Source organism: Tinamus guttatus, unplaced genomic scaffold, assembly GCF_059628265.1.
Source record: "Tinamus guttatus ecotype Peru unplaced genomic scaffold, ASM5962826v1 Tinamus_guttatus_pri_ptg000038l, whole genome shotgun sequence".
NCBI classification, from domain to species: domain Eukaryota; kingdom Metazoa; phylum Chordata; class Aves; order Tinamiformes; family Tinamidae; genus Tinamus; species Tinamus guttatus.
In genome coordinates this window covers 5,135,023-5,150,978 of record NW_028288572.1, presented here as the reverse complement: position 1 = coordinate 5,150,978, position 15,956 = coordinate 5,135,023, and the positions used below count along the sequence as shown (strand labels likewise).

Genomic DNA, 15,956 nt, shown 5'->3' with positions numbered 1-15,956 from the left:
TGACTTAAGGCACAACCAAGAAATAGTTCATGGAGAAAGTTTTGCCATGGATCATTTTAGACATAGGGTCTAAATAGTAACCCTAGTGTGATTTGGCTGTGGGGATACACTGGTTAATAGGAACTAAGTAACCACCTTCAGCTGGGTAGCATTCAGTGTTGAGCTAAAATACATTTTTATGTACTAAATACTAAATACTAAAATACATTTAGTTGAACTAAAATACATTTAGTGGCTAGAGTATCCAATGGTACCCGCAGACTGATTGTCTTCAGAGCCTATCCATTCTGCAAGAGTGATCTTCATTTGGGTCAATGGGAAATGGAATAAAGTATTTGCAAGTTATGAACATGTATGAAGCATTTACTCCTTGCTAATAAAACACACCAGACATACACATTTACGAGGTGAAGAAGACAGATATGAAATGCTGACTGATGTCATAAACTTCACAAAAAAATGAATACTTCTGAGAACCTAAAGAAGAGCGAAAGCACATGGGAGGACGAGCGCAAACTTCGTCTCATTCTGGAGAGCAGAGTGAGTATTGCTTATCTACAATTCCATTTTCAGTCAGTATCACATGAACACAACTCTGTCCTATGCCAGGAGTTGGGAGTCTCTGTTGGAGACTGTCATAAATCACAAACAAAAAGTTAAAGTTTTCAAAAATCCTTGTTTCAAAAATCCTTATAAATCTACTTTTATTACAAAATCTACACCAGCTCTTTAGACTCATAGATTTCCAGTACGGTTTATATTCAGTTGTGTCAGATTCATTTCAGAAAACAGATTTCTGCTTCCTAAGCATACTTCTGAATTGCGAAGTGACTTAGGAATCTCTAAGTCTTTACAACCATCCATAGAACTGAAGTGCTTACATCATTTAACAAATGACAGTAGCCTTCAAAGTTTCTTGAAAATTATATGTGTAATTTCAGAGATTTATGTATGTTAGTAAAACAGGTTGCCAGGATAATTCATCTGGCTAGAGGTCCACTTCGTCAACCCTTTTTTTTTTATAGATCTCTCCCAAAAACAGACTGGGGGCTCAGCTCTTCTGTTGGCCAATCAGTCACTGCTGTTTTTTTCCAAAGACTTTGTATGACCTCCCTGTCCCATGATTGATCACATCTGTGCACATCATACAGCAAGGGCTTGTATAGCAGCAGCTGTCAAAGGAGTCCATGTAAAATATAGCCTTCTCTTGCCCCTGGAAGCACAAGAAGCGGGGAGCATGTGTTATTCTGCAGATGATAACCTGCTCTTGGTTATTTTCATACTTTTAGGCCTTAATGGACTTTCACTCATTTGTTGCATAGACATTTATGACAGAGAGCATGTTGAAAAAGAAAAAAATTTATCGGGATCTTGGCACATGGTGATGCTCACATACAAATGTCAAATCTCCTGAACAAGACTGTTGCTAACTGGTGATGAGGAACTTTCCACTGCAAGAGTCCTAGCAGTAGTGACTTAAGCTGGATGGGGAGAGACTTCTCAAACTACTGATCTGCTAGGTTGTTATAATGCAGCTGGCCATGGTCCTATTTGACCATACAAACACATGCATAATTCATCACATGACCATTTCTGCGGGAATAGTTTCTATTTATTATTTACAAATGGCTTATCTGCACATAGTTCTGTGGCAAGAATAACCTAGAGGAGGATCTGGATGGGACACTGTAACCAGGATGTTAGTCACAACACTTAAATGTTTAAATTTGACAATATACAGAAGGATATGCTTTGGGAAATTTCTAGAACTGTCCGAAATCACCATTTGGGGAGCTTCTGTAACAATCAGTCAGTATTTAATGTATGTGTTCAGTCAATCAATTTTAAGTTGTCTCAGACCAATCCATTATCTCCTCTGTGTAGGTAACTATCCAGGGGTTTGGTTGACCACCCAAGTGAGGTTTACTGAGGTCTACAGAGTGTGCCCATAGGCACAGGTCTGATAGCTGGATACGCCACTAAACATAACACTAAAACATAAACTTGATTTTCATACTTACAACTCAAATATCACAGCTCTTGCCACGCGTGCGGATGGGTTATATAGTTTTTCCAAAAAGTAATAAGTTCAGTCAAGTGGTGGCATCTTAGGACCACCCAAGGACCACCTAGTGGCACCATCTGCCACTAGAGGAAGGTGTGTGATCGGCTTAAACTGCCATTTGCAGTTTGTGTACCCATGACCCAGGACTAGTTTGTCTCCTGTTTGATTTAGGTAAAGAAGATGCAAATGAGATGAAATTAATTTAAATAATGCCATTCAAACTGGTCTTTTTTACTAGGAACACTGCAGAACATATTCAGCATTACTGCTGTGCATTTGTACTCAAGAGGTACAAACAGTTGTTACAAATTGAAGTGATATAAATATATATGTAGAGAGATGGTGTGTGCGCGTGTATGTCTATATTTACACTCACTAGTGATACATCTATATACTTATATTATTAGTGTATTACTATGTATATGTGTATATATATATATATACATAGTATATATATAATGAAATAAAAATGTTGCATTCCACACTCTGGTGCTATATAAATGCTAACAGTAGTTATGCAGAGACAGCTGAAGCCCTAAAAGATCAATCGCCTCTTGGAAGTCATGAAGACTGGATCATTCCTAGACAGATTTTACCTAGTCCCTCTGTCAATGTCTTATCAGTTTGACAGCTCTGATAGATTTTCCAAGAATCCCACCCATATCTATTTCTCTGCAAATTAAGATGATTTCTTTTTTTCTTTTGCAAAGTAGAGATGGTAACTACTGATTATCTTCCTCCCTGGAACAATATTTCTTTTTGTATCAGGTTATACAGTACCTAGTCATGGGGTGGGTGGAATCAAGAGCAACTCTTCCCTCTCATATTAGTAAGGGAACAGCAGCTATTTCCATAAACCCTTTCTCCACGTCACTCCACCCCTTCCATCACACAAAAAGAAAGATCCTTTACAGATCTGGGAAATGCGACTGGTTTTGATACTGCACATGTAGCTACAAAACAATTTCAGTAAACCAATTTTGGAAAAGAAAACCTCCTAAGAGAAAATTTCAGAATCCCTCTACTGAAAATATTAATGTGGAATAAACTAGATGACTCAGAGCAATATCATAAATATTTGATGAGAAATAAATGAGTAGCATAATTTTATAGGTTTAATAGAGAAAAAAAAAGTCCTGGAAATATTTTTATATCTTTTAATGTGTTAAGAAATTCTAACAGATTGCCACCTTTCAGCACTGTCTTGCCTAAATTTTTAAATTGTCAGGAAACAGATATTTTATTACTGCTACTGTGAAGAAATTCTTAACTGGAATGCAATGTTATCACAAGTTTGGTACATAGACAGTCTTTATTTATAACTTTATTTATGGGCAGCTTTGATCTAATAGTTACATTAATTTATGTGTTTCTGGACCAACTAAGCCTATTTGGATTTATTTTGTGGCCTCTTCTAGTCATTCAGGTGAAAAGATATTCTTCCCACAACTTTTTGGCTATATAATTTTCTTTGATTCCTATTGCCTTGCCTTAATTTGGGCTGAAATCTCTAATTTTTATAGCATTCAAGAAAAGTCCTTAAAATTCTATTAATTAACATTACAATATTCCCTTCAGCATTCTGTATGCACAATTTCTACTTTATATATATATTTTAGGAGCAGTCTTCTGTTGGTACCTCACTTCTCAGAAATCAGAAGTACTTTAGGCTCCTAGAAGTCTATACTGGCCACATTTAGGAGAAATTTGAGGACAGAAGACAATTTGGGCTGAGGTTAGTATGATTCTCCTTAGCATTAAAATTCTATATTCTAAAAAGGTTTGTTCTTTGGTTGTGAGCTTTCAGGTTCTTCTAGCCCCATAATTCTGTATTGATATTTAGCTCTGGACTGCCTAGCTTTATTTCTGTAGTTGTTTGTCCACCTGGTTGTTTTTACATGCTTATGAACTCGTATTCAAACATAAAATCCTGTCCACTTTTGCAAGTACCAGTCTGGCAGCCAAGAGTCCTGGGGGTCAGGTCCTTCCTGAACTAACAGGTTCTCCGGGAAATTTAAACATACTATACACTCTTCATGCTTTCTCCCCACAAAACTGTTATTGCAACAGCTTGTTGTTGGGGTACTTGATATTAGGAGGTTATAACTTAAAGTGATATTATCCAAGTTGTGGAATGTGCCCCTTTCTTGAGGAGAAAAGATGCTTAAAGAGAACAAGATAGAGCAAAGATGTGGCTTGCATGAAGAGGATGGTGGGTAGAATAAGAGTGAAGGGCCCTGGTGAGGCCGCTTCTGGAGTATTGTGTCCAGTTCTGGGCTCCACAGTACAAGAGGGATGTGGAGCTGCTGGAGAGAGTCCAGCGCAGGGCCACAAGGATGATCAGGGGCCTGGAACATCTGCCCTATGAGGAAAGACCGAGAGAGCTGGGCCTGTTCAGCCTGGAGAAGAGAAGGCTGAGAGGGGATCTAATCAGTGTCTATAAGTACCTCAAAGGAGGCAGTGAGGAGGATGGTGCTGGCCTCTTTTCACTGGTGGCCACCGACAGAACGAGAGGTAATGGCCACAAACTGAAGCACCAAAAGTTCCACAGGAACTTAAGGAAAAATTTCTTAACAGTGAGGGTGACAGAGCACTGGAACAGGCTGCCCAGAGAGGTTGCGGAGTCTCCTTCTCTGGAGATCTTCAAAACCCACTTGGATGCCACCCTGTGCCACATGCTCTAGGTGACCCTGCAGGGGGATTGGACTAGATGACCTCTAGAGGTCCCTTCCAATCTTAAGCATTCTATGGTTCTATGATAATCAAGCAACAGCTGCCTTTAGATGGCAACAGCATTCAATGCTGTAGATGAAATGCAGCAGCAGATGGAACATCAGAAAAAATGAAACGACCCGATCCCAGCATTTGTAAGAAGCAATAAAATTTCTACCCTATACCTTTTGCAGTGAAAATCATGAAGAATTCCCACTCTTAGCAGTTTTAGTCTGTAGTTAGTAAGCAATTCTCGGCTACAATGAGAACACATTATGTATAAACACCTCCATTTTTCTGTACGGCGGCCCCAGCTGAGGTGAACTATACATTTACTTCAGAAGACAAAACACATGTTGCTAATAGTTTCTGCTGTAGTGAGTGTGCATAATGCTCCACTTTTAGACAAAGCAGTTTTCTCCTGGACACCTGCCTGCATAAAATGCTAACATGAAAGATGGGAGTACAGGGAGTCTGCCAGGCTGCAATCCACCTATTCTACAAAACTTTACTAAATTAGGGCTGCCTTCAGGAATGAGAAAAAAACATAGGAGCATAAGGAAAGCTTAAAGGGAGCAGAGATCATTCCAAAGATGTTAACATAGTTGATATAGTTGGCAGTGAGCAAGCATACACTGAATTCATCCTCTATTCTGCTAAAAAAGCCCATTTTGGACCCTCTCTTTCCCCATGTAAGTGATACTAATCTTAGCATGACTCTGTTGTATTGACTTTCTTACACTTTTCCCACCTGGGAATTCTGTTTTCCTCCCCTCTTCTTCTGATGTGTGAATACTGAATGTGGTGCATCTGACAGCAAGAACAAAATCAGTCTCCCAGGGTATCGTTTCCACTCCCTCAAGTCCAGTCTCCTGCAGGAGTGCTGGAATATACAGCAGCTCCACCACTCTCAAGTAAATGTCCCAGGGCTTCCTAGAATGGCATGGTTGGGAACAACTGCTGATCGAAAGCTGAGATTTTCCAGGAATAAAAATAGTTTTGACATTTTGTGTCCTTAAGGCTCTTAAGCTACTTATTCCTTCACTATTATGATTGCTTAGTATGACTATATAGTAAACCCACTCACTATATAAATCAGATCAGTGTTTCCGAGAGCCATTGGATTACACTGTTTAGTGAGTTCTCTGAAGAAACTTTCACAATAGTGCAATTTTTTTCACTTTAAAAAGAAACACTTTTTTCCCTACCTAATCCTTGTAGGAACACAAAGTCAAAAAGTAAAGAAAAGAGAGAAAGAAAACAGAAAGACTTGTTATTATTGGACTTCTTATTAAATCTATGATATCTATGAGCATATAAGAAAATGCCATTTCTTCATAGACATATGGTAAAAATGGAGACTGTGCTTCTTTTCATGCCAGTTTGAATTCATTGAAGAAGTTATCAAGCAGTGGCTGTAGAACATCTATTTAGAATAAAAGATGGTTCACTTGACACATGTTCACTAAGTCAAAAAAAATGTGCCTGGCATATTTGATACCTTAACCTTCGTGCTACTTATTAAGATAAGTTAAATGGTTTTGACTGCACATAAGATCAGGCAATGACCCATAAAACAGAGGTTAATTAGTAAGCCTCTATTGCAGGCCTCCTTTATTAATACTGAAGCATGTGCAGACCTTTTGTCAGAATGCCAGCTCCAATTGCATGTAGAGTCTCTTTTCATAATCTGAATTATGTATGTCATGCTATGGAGGAATATTGCTATAAAAATAAGGTAAATTGCATATGTATGTCTGTATGTCTTTATGTATATCACATATATGAATTTCAGGCAGTCCAAACACTGCTACTGAAATTTTCAATAGACATGAAAATTCTTTCCTTGCTAGGTATCACTCTCAACTGTCCTTTGCTGCCCTAAGCTTCGTTTACACACTGCCAGAATAACAGACTAGTGTGAATCCTGAACCAGGTCCCTTGCAAAGATCAGGCAGGGAGAGCAGGATTATAGAGCAGATATATGGTTTCTTCTCCTACAGCTAGACCAGGCTTTTCACATTACCTTACTTCAACCCTGCAGTACAGAAAGCTCTTCAATTATTCAATAATATCATACAGTATGAAGGTATCACTGTCCCCTTCATATAAAGATCCTTGTCACACAACTCACCTTTACACCTTAAACCTGGGTAAACACTACGATTCCCATTTTACAGATTTAGAAACAAAAACCTTGCAACTGTCTGCCGATTTTATGCAAAATAGCAGTAACAGATCACAGAATAGAAAATTACTTTTTTATTATTATTTTTGGATGGACTTCTGTACCTTCCTACTTGCATGGCTAAAGACTCATTAAATTCCTAGTCAGTGTCTCTTAGATGGTTGTGAGAGAATTGCTCGAGAAAGGGGAACTTAGAGAAAAATAGAGCCTAACAGAAGTTATGACATTACAGAGGCTTGCTTGAGGTGAGAGACAGTTAGCACTTCCAGGATGGTTGGGATGTGTGGAATCTACCTCTCCAAGATTCCCTTGGCAAGATAATCTGCTCTCCTAGCAACTCTTAAGAAGAGTAAACGAAGAGTGGAGCAGAACAGCGACACCGTGGTCAAACTTTGTTGGCTTCTCTGCAGAGGGGATAATCTGATGGTGCTGTGCAGATGACATGTGAATGGAGAGTGGAGAGGAGTGAAGACACCACAGCCAAACTCTGTTTTACTCCTTGCAGAGGTGGCAACCTCGTTGTACCGTGCAGCTGATAAGCCACATAGTGTGATGTCTGGTACTGGGCCAACAATGGTAGCAGATCAGTCCCTTCCGATGGACTTTGTTCAAAATTCTCATTCTAATCTCGTTATAATACCAATACACAACCCCATTCCACTGAGCACAACTGCTCACTAGGCATGCTCTCTAGATTTTCAATTGACTCAGGAGACTTTTTAAAATCAATGAATAACGAAAGTAAATATGACTAGAGTCACTCAAGCTCCACCTAAATGTAAAAGAAAATATACAAAAAGCGAACTAAGGAAGGATATGGTAGGAAGGAAGAATGGGATAAGAACTAGGAAGGAAGAATGGGATGATAAGAATGAAGGAATAGGAACTAAAGAAGAAGGAAGAGGAGAGAGGGAAGATTCCATCATAACTTCTGGATCAGTTGACAGGCTGGACCCCTTTCCTCCCCTCAGGTCAGGACACTGCCTGAGGAGACTCCTCAAGATTGAGAGCCCTCCCCCATCTTCTGAGTGAGTGATGATTGCACATTTGTATGCTAGCCACTAGCTAAGAACCCCATACTGTATAGAGAATTTCCTATATTCACATCCAAATCTTGGATGGACCACTTGTTTTGAAGGCAATCATCGGACCTACAGTTGACAGGCTATTGGTGAATCCGATACTGCCAGAGTTGGGCGTATAGATAACACAGTATTGTTACCCCTATTAAGAGATGAGTCCAGCCACCCCCAGTCCCTCTAACTTCTGAGGATCGGCTGGAACGCAAGAGGATTCATCTCTTATCAAATTTTCCCCCCACCATCAAACGCAACAGTGGTAGGCAAGAGGGAAAGGCACTGGTAAAAAAAAGTGTTCTCTTGTTTCAAAGAAACACCTAATAAGAAAGTGTTATGAACTCCAGGGTGAAGAAAACTACATTATCTGTCTTTGTTGAAAGCTTGCCAATTGAGCAATTGGCTAACTGGAGACAATTCAAAGGTGAGCAGCAGTAGTGGCAAGCAATTTGAAAAGGAAGAGAGATAGACTTGTTCAAGAGAAAAATCTCTCTGGAAGAGTAAGAGATAACAACAAAGGGATTTTATAAAAAGAGATGGTGATCTATTGTACCATTAGTCATTCACAGCATGAAATCATTCAGCTCTGATATTTAAGATGGAACAGGTAGATTTTAAAGCAAATAAGTGAAAAAAAAAAAACCTTTAATCCAAAGAATAATTAAGCAAAAAAAAAGACTAGCTGAAGTCACTAACGGCACCAAACTAATGGTAGGATTCAGGTCTAGGTTCAGAAACCTGATTTTTTTTGTCTACAATGCAGCTGTATGTAAGTTCCCACTACAGTCAGTGAATCTGGAGAGATACTCAGCATATCAGACATAAATATCTACTTTAGTGTCTCTACATCTCTCTCTGGGCTCTGTTGCCTGTAATGACCTGATCTTATCTGCCTGTAGTGAGAGTACGGAGATATAGAGCACATGTAGATCTATTTTAGGGAGTGTTTGAATTTGGAACTGATTCTCACCCTAGATATCTACTCCTTTGGGAAAATTTAGGAACAATGAAATAAGTCCTGCAGTCGTAAAGGGAATCAACTCCATGAGTTGCTCATAGTCTGTTTTATAGCTTCAGGATTGTAATGTTATTCTTTCTCTAACGTTCACTTCTTGTTTTATGCATCTGCAGTAGCTATTATTTGTTGAACAGCTTCTCTGCGGTATATGGACACTGATGTCTGTGTCTCGTACTAAAACCAGGGGGTATTGACCGTGTTTACTACAGCACGAAAGTGGCTGGGTACATTCACAGCAAAGTGGGACAGCTCCCTGATGAGTAAATAACCACCTTCGGAATAATTTTTGAGAAGACTCAGTTACAGTGCAAGAAACCTTTGTCTTGTGAATAAAAAATAAACGGGAGACCTTTCTGTTAGAGGTGATCAAAGAGAGCAAAATTCTGACAAGGAAAAAATATCAATGAGTGATTTGGGGTCTGCAGGATGTTGCCAAGAGACAAACTCCCCAAGAGTTGCAGCGTGGAATGCAGGGGTGAAAAAGCCCCCCTTGATTGGCAGTTCTTTTCAAGTTTTGTTCTTCCTCCTGCACATATAGTCCCAGATCGGTAAACATACATATATCTTCAAAGTTTTAGGAGACCGTTGTGTGGGAGGAAGTGGTCGGATCAGGGAACGAGAGTTGTTCATGGCTATTCCCAAGACAGCATTGATACTGCCAAAATGTCTAACTGCAACATACTGCCAAAATGTCTAACTTCATAGAGATTCTAGAGAAAACATTCCACACTTCCCATATGGATTTTTATGAATCATTTTACCAGAACTGTTAAGCTTGGCTTTTATGAAGTTTATAGTTAGTATCGTGGAAGCTGTTTTGTCTTAGGCTCTGAGCTCAATAACGTGAGAAAAGGGCTACTCAGAGGAATGTTTAAGCTATTTTGGAGCACTTTTTTAAAAAAAAAAAACATTTAAGGTAAGTAGATAAAAATGGTATTGATTTCTACTGAAAAAGTGATAATGTTCAGAATAAATGTAATTATTGTAGGTGCCACTCTAGAAAATGGGAATCAGCACCTTTCATTATGATGAACGGCTCCAAAGAGAAATTCCTTCGTTCTTACTTAATGCACAATGGATAGACTGTTTGTGTCCGTTCTCTCTCCCTTTGGTGGAGACAATAGCAAGTCATTAACAGAGTATGGAAGGAACTGCAATAACTAATATGTTCAGATGTGTGAGGTTGTGAGTTTGACTATTACCTTATTCCTGGAACACGTGATATGAGCCCTATCAACTTTCTCTTATTTGAATTCAGGCAGCTACCATTCCCCCATATCCTGTCTTTGGCTGTATGCTCCTTTTAAGCATCTGCTGTTCTCAAAGACAAACAAGGCCAGATAACAGGGATGTTTTGGAGTCTCTTTTTCTTTGGAGTCCTTTTTCTTTACCTATTGTCTGTGAAATATGGCAATTCAGGGTCTCCTCCAAACAGATAACTTGGTCTTTATGAGAGTCATCATTTTTCAAAATAATGACTAAATAGTTATTAAATATATTTTATCATTTATAATAATATTAATGTAGTTTATTATATTATTATTTATTATTGAGAAGTGTTATCAGGTTTGTTACAATCTGAGAAATAAACAGTTTATCCCACACTTTTTTCTTGTAGGAAGAATACTTTCTTCTCTCATTTCCTTAGCAATGTGGCCCTGAAGGAGCCTGAGGAGCTATAGGTATTGCACATGCTGCATGGAAGGACTACAAGGTCCTGCTCTTCCTTTCCTTTGGGTGAGAAACAGCTTTCAGGTTAAAATACCTAAAGCCCCGCTGTAAAATTCTGGCAGACAATAGATCAACAGTGTACTGCCAGGTGTCAAAGAGATGCCTTTTTCATCAGCCAAATGTCTGAGTAAAAATATTACCATCTTAAAAACTGCTTGCCATGAGCTTCCTGAGCACTAGAAGGCTCATTCTAGGACTGCCAGTTTATATTTTCATTTTGGCCTCCTGAATGCTTTAGCTCATCCTGTAATATGCTGGGACATGGTGGAATGACCCTGTTGAGGGATTTTTTTTGGCACAATACCTATTATTGCTCCTGCGTCTATCTTTTAACTGAAGAAATGGTATGCATCCATAAAATATTTGCAAAAATATTTATGAAATTATTATTTAAAAAAAAGGAAAGGAAAAGAAGGGATTAATCTTGCATAATAAAACTGAGTCCTAGCACTGCTTTGCCATTTGAATTCTCTTTTAGCTTAGGTAATAGGACCTTACGAGTCTCAAATTCAGTGCCCATATAGGCTACAACTCTTAGCATGTGTCTTTATGGACTACAGACAATGTTTACACACCACAGAATCATTCGATTCAAATGCAGAATCATTTACTTCCCGAATGATGCTTATATTAGATTGAAACCCCATTGTGAAATTCAACCATCTAACAAGACAATCAGTGAAAAGGAGGAGTTGCAAAGCAACGTATATTACTATCCTGTTCCTGTCTCTTTGACATGAAAGGTTATGCCTAGAAGCATACTTCCAGGCCTGTAATAATCCATTAAATGTATTTAAGGCAGATTTAAAATTATATTTTTTCTTCCAGATATCATGATTTATTTGTTGATTCTATGTTAGGTGATAATAGGGCCAAAAATTATATAGAAGAAAAACATTTATGTGGAAATATGAGAAACAGATCAACTAAAAATCCTGTAATGTCTTCTGGCATATTGACCTTCACATACTCATTAAGTGTAGATAAGAACAACAAAGTCATACCCTAGAAGCAGGAGAAAGATAGAGGATAGAAAAATATACTAGAGATTAATAGCACAAAGGCATAATCTTAGGACAGGCTTTATTTTATAAAAATAGTAAGGGAGTTTTAAGGTGAAAAAGTTAAAAGCAAGGGAAATTAAAACAGCTTCTACAAGTCAGTTTTGTTCTGAAAGGTTAGAACTGCCTTTCTGACTTTACGTTCTTAGTTCTATGCCTCAGTACACTTTCATTGTTCTGGAATTGTTTTGACTCTGCTGTTGATTCTCCATGTAATTGTTGCATATTGTTTACACTCTATTTATTTCAATACTCTTTTTTCATTTTGTTACTTTATTTGCTGTTTCAGGCATTACTAGGCAATTTCAGCAATATGCACATGCCTCAATAGTACCAGTTATTGCAGCTAATGACATGCAAAGTTGCAGAAAGCAAGCTTGGATGCCATTTATTCTGCAACTTTATGTGACTAAATCATTGCAGATAAAGGAGATGGAAAAAAAATCTAGTAGGTTATCTATTCGGGTCAAAATAAGGATTCCACCTTTCCAGACTTACAAGACTCTAATCTGAAATAACACAAGCTGGATAAAACTTCCTCTGTGAGATTTCCGAAGGTGGGAGGAGGAGTAACGGTCGCTTTCTGAAAACCAGATCACTTTTAATAGGCTTGTTGAGATAGATACTGAGGCTGTGAAAAAAAAACTTAATCTATTTAAAAACTTTGATCTTAAATTTATATGTTACCTTAAATTACCTTAGAAACATCATCAGTGGCTTGCCTCTGGCTGACTTAGAACTTGTACAGGTCTTAGATAATTAAAGACCATTATCTCTATTAACTGTGATGTCTAATCAGACTTTTTGAAAGAGTCCTGCAGTCCTTTCAGGATGCTGTGGAAAGTTAATATAAGGAAGAAATACTGAACAAGAAATAAAAATGACCTAAAAATGATTAAGTATATTTAGTGCACAAGAGAGGTACTAGACAGATGAATTCAGAGCCCTGAGTTCTCCATTCCAGCACAGATGACTGCAATGAAGACCAAGTGCCAGAAGTGTCTCTTCACTGCAGGGGGCTGAATCAATTTCATTCCCCTTACTCATTTCACCCTTGCCCACTTTCTGAGGCAATTAGCAAAGGGAGCTATTCAGCAGCAGCTGTGATAATGCCTTTATTGTTGTTGGTGGTGTTTATTACACCCCTCTCCAGGAACGAGCTGAGAACACAGGAGATACAGGCCACCAGATGCTGAACAATGAGCAGTTTGTCCTGTTTGCACTCAGGCAACTTGTTTCAGAAGTCTAGCTTTGCCGCTAATGAATCCAATGTCTGGCTAGTTTTATCACGAGTGGCATCTAGCAATAGGCATCTGCTAGGGAAGGGAAGCACAGTTTGTCATCTCACCAATATTTCCTAGGGAAAGCTCCCATGTTTTAAGATCTGACACTCTTTAGAGTTACTTTTTTCCTTATATACGTTACAGTTCAGGATCTGATTGACATATTCCTTGCATTGGCTGTAAATCTGCATGCTTCCATTTGAGTTCATTTACTAATCTGGATTTACAAGGAATGTCAGAGAAGACAGAGAATGCTTTATATCTTGTTTTTACCTTATATTTCTACTTGAAAGTGAGATGGGTAGGTTATTTTGGGGGTGATAAGAAACAAATACAATCTGCAAATGCCTAAAATGCAGACAAATAAAATCAGAAAGAATTGCACCTCAAATGACATGTAAAATGTTATTTTTTCTACTGCAAGTGGAAATGAGAAAATTAGCATTTTGAGACAAGAGGATCTAGAAAATACATGTACTGTGTCTATGATGTGCTCCCTGACACCCACAAAAGCATAAGTGTATATAAATATTGTACAGGTGCTTCCAAGAAGAAGAAGCATGACAAGGGCTTTAAGGAATTGACCAATCTTTCAATATAGCTATAGATTGTGAATACAATACAAATACAATACAATACAAATGACACAACATTTGCAGTATTATCCAATCCTTAGGTAGCTGGATGACCAATATACTTTCTGTGTAGTCCTCTAAGTACCTGAGGAGCAATTTTGGGAACAAATTTCTGTTGGAGTTGTGGTTCTTCGGAAGAGGACACCACTGTGAGAGAAACTCTTGAGAGCAGTGAACCTTCAACTGGCTGAGATGGCTAAATTACCTGCCTATTGCATCCAGGAGAATGAGAGTGTAAAACTTTCTTCCTGCAATTGAATGATTGCCATAAAATTCATACAAATAAAATTTTCTATAAAGAAAAAAAAATCTTTTCTATAAAAGTCTAAAAGCTTTCTCTGAATAAAAAAATGTGGCTAAAATGCAACCTCTAACCAGAGGTTTCAATGAATTTATAATTGGGCAGGTTATTTCCTACCCTTTTTTAAAAAAAGCATCAATTATTTTTGATCACAATTTTCATTCAGTGAGGACTTGAAAATACTTTTGCCATGAAAGAAAGGTTGTGGGATCTCTAAACCTTGGATTACTCCTTTTTAAGCCAAATCTGAACTTTATCCTCATACCAGTTTAGAGGGATTTTCAGACTCTTAGGAGAAATATAAAAATGATGTCTTTATAATGGTTAACCCTCTTAAAATGTCCTTTCCAATCCCAGCCCAATCTGCTATTACTTTAAAGGTTGCAAAGTACTGATGGTTGATTAAAATCTAGATTTGCAAGAGCTTGATAAAACCTATACAGCATGTAAGCTTCTTTAAAAATAAGTGCAGAGTTCATCAGCCTGTAGAGAGTTTCTTAAATCTCCGGGAAATAGAGATTGTTACACGAGAAAGTGTGAAAAAATCCTGTGGAAGTAGCAGTAGAAGGGAAGCAACTGGTCAGCCAGAGCAGTTTTCTAATGGAAAAAGAGATTAAGACAAGATTACAGTTGTTCCACAGATAACAGAGAGGAGAGAGTAAATATGCTAGCAACAGATGCTCTTCTTAAGACAAAGGGATGTCCTTGCCTTATAGAGACTTAGTACCAACATTGGAAAAATACAAAATGTATACATAATAAGAGGGAATCCAAGTGCCTGCTATCCTGGGCAAATGGTCCTCTAGGGGTGTCGAGTTCAAATTTATTGCAGAAAACAAATGAAATTATAACCAACATGTTCTAGCATATATAGTGAGTTTTACTGGAATTTACAGATTCCCCTGTGAGAAAGATCAGCTGGATCAAATGGAAAAGAGGTGGCCAGTAAAACCAGTGGCAGGATGTCCAGGGAGGAACATCTCCCTGCTCAAAGATGCCTCTTCTCATCAAACCACTTGATGAAGAAAGGATTTTTCTTATTTCCTTGCAAAGCTGATCAATCCCAGGATTCTCCCTGCAGATTCTTGTCTTCACTCTGTCTTGTTTAAAAATGATACAGGAAGCTTAGTGGGTCAATGACGATGCCAGTCTGCACCTTCTTACCTGAGTAATCCTGGGAGGATAAGAGACAGTGGTCGTTTCTCTGGCCAATCTCTGTCTGAAATGCTCTTTTTCCCTGAAATCATTCATAAGACTTGGCAGGATGTTGAGAAGGAGATTTATATTCATTTGAGAAGAACTCTTGGTGGAATTTGAGAAAATGCCTGCAGAAGGAGGGAATTTGCTTGCTAAAGATTGGGAGGGGGATGTCAAAACTATAGCTAAATATAGACTTCTGTGCAGACTTCAGTGGCTTTTCTACCTTTTAGGAACAGATGATTCCACTGAGAGTGCAGTAGGAGGATGCTGATTTAAAATAGAATAATTTTATCTATTCTGCTTTACAGGCTTAGGAACTGGATGATTTCTTTCATTTATTACCTCTCCATAGCCTGGCACAGCAGTGGCAGCGCAGCTTGTTGGTGAGCGCTCTGTGCAGTAGGTAGGGAGATTTCTTTTCATGAATGATGCAGCACCAGCTGCTGCTTGTGAGAACAAGCACTTCACCAGAGGATGAATGTAAACATCACATAAATCAGCACTGATTTCACCTGTCATCTCAAACAACTGCTAAGATGATGCTTATTTCGTAAGGTACCGTTATATGCCCTAAATCTACCAGAAATAATGCAAATAAAATATTTCAGAGAGAGTTTATGTTATTTTTGGAAATGTTAGTCTGATGCAAAGGTCATTGGTGCTAATAGGATGCAGTATAACTTTAT

At 38.3% G+C, this 15,956-nt stretch overlaps 1 protein-coding gene across 2 annotated transcripts in view; it reads right to left on the bottom strand.

The window, feature by feature from the left end:
• The window catches only part of ADCY8 (adenylate cyclase 8), a 121,698-nt gene that overhangs the window by 75,040 nt on the left and 30,702 nt on the right, over nt 1-15,956 (bottom strand). The gene's annotated exons all lie outside the window — the stretch shown is intronic.